Source organism: Nannospalax galili, unplaced genomic scaffold (genome assembly GCF_000622305.1).
Source record: "Nannospalax galili isolate Female #2095 unplaced genomic scaffold, S.galili_v1.0 scaffold365, whole genome shotgun sequence".
In the NCBI taxonomy this organism is placed as follows: Eukaryota; Metazoa; Chordata; class Mammalia; order Rodentia; family Spalacidae; genus Nannospalax; species Nannospalax galili.
The window spans coordinates 873,712-875,545 of record NW_008353234.1 but is presented as its reverse complement, the minus strand read 5'-3'; positions in this window follow the sequence as shown (position 1 = coordinate 875,545).

The window sequence follows — 1,834 nt, the reverse complement described above, 5'->3', positions numbered from 1 at the left end:
GAGGGAACCTTGGGGATAAAGGAAAAGAGAGAGACCATAGAAGACTGGTATTAGCAAGGGAGAAATGGGGAAAATGTGGACACTTTGAATGGGGAAACCATGGTGAAAGGGTTAGACAGTGAGAGGGAGGAGGAGGAGGAGGAGGAGGAGGAGGAAAAATGTGGTAGCACTTGCCTATAATCCCAGCACTGGGAGGCAGTGTCAGAAATATCAAGTTCAAGGCTTATCTTCGGCTATATTCGGCCCTGTCTCAAAAAACAAAACAAACAACAATAAAAGATAAAAATAAAATGACGTTTCAGTATTAATCTCCCACACTTTGTTGTTGTTTGCTTTGTTTGTTTGTTTTGTATGGTTCTGGAGAGCTGACCCAGGATCTTGAATTTACGAGGAAGCACTCTATCACTAGGCTATTTCCTCAGCACTAATACTTATTTTTGTATTTGTTTAAATGTACAACATGTCTGTATATAAAATACAAACAATTTGAAAAACACCACAGAGGAAATCTGTACAATATTTGAATGTGTTTATAAACATTTTGTTTTGATTGGGATTGAACTCATGGCATAACCAAGTGCTCTACACCTGAACTATGTACCTAGCCCCTTTTAATTGCATTTATTTTCTAAGCAATAATGTATTACGTTGTTGTTGTTGTTGTTTTGAGACAGGGTCTCACTATTAGTCCTGGTTGGCCTGGAACTCACATTGTAAACCAGGATGGCTTCAAACTTATTGGAGATCTGCTTGCCTCTGCCTCTGAGTGCTGGGATTAAAGGTGTGCACCAACACAACTGGTTAGCAATAATGTTTTCTTTATACTGATTGCTTCAACCTTGCTGTTTTACAACATAAATGGTGATGGTGGCTTTATATTGAAGGTTAAGAGTACAAGCCAGGCCTCATGGTCCATTCCTGTAATCCCAGCACTTGGGAAGTAGAAGGAGGGTCAGATTCAAGATTTATATCCTCAGCTACATAGAAAATTTGAGGTCAGCTGGGCTGTATGAGACCCTGTCTCAAAAAATGAAACAAACTATAAAAGAGGAAAGTTAAGATTGATGAAATAAAATAATAAACTTTGTTATACCCTGAGCAAATCTGACTGTGGCAGTTTATGGATTTTTAGAAAACACATATTTCTCTAATTTGTTATTTTCTTTTTGTTTTCTTTTCAGTGCTGGAGATAGAGCATAAGACAAATACTCTCCCTGAGCGACAATCAGAGCCTGATGGATCTCTTATTTTTATTACTTTTAAATATTTTTATTTTTAATTTTTATATGTATGAGTATATTGTCTGCATGTATGTAAGTGTACCCATGTTGTTGCAATGCCAGCAAAGGTCTGAAGAGGGTGTTAGATTCTCCTGAAACTTGAGTCTTAGATGGCTGTTAGCTACCATGTGGGTGCTGGGAATTGAACCCAGGTCATGTGCAAGAGCAGCTGGTACTCTTAACCCTGGACCATCTCTCTAGCCCTGGATTTCTTATATTTTAAACAAAATATTTTAATTAAAAACAAAACAAAGTTTTATTATCCAATCTGGACAAGGCACACACCTGTAAACCCAGAACTCAGGAGGATAAGGCAGGAGGGTTGGTGCAACTTTGAGACCAATCTGTGCTACACAGTGAGCTCCAAGTTAGTCTGGGATGCACAACAAGATCTTGTCTCAGAAAAGTAAAATAACATTAAAAAATTAATAAAAAGGTTTCTTAGTGATCTAGTAGGTAATCAAGTTTTCTTGCTATGTGCCCAAGGTTAGTGCAGAACTCACAACATAGTGCAGGCTCCACTGAATTGGAGATTCATCTGTTTCAGTCTCCTG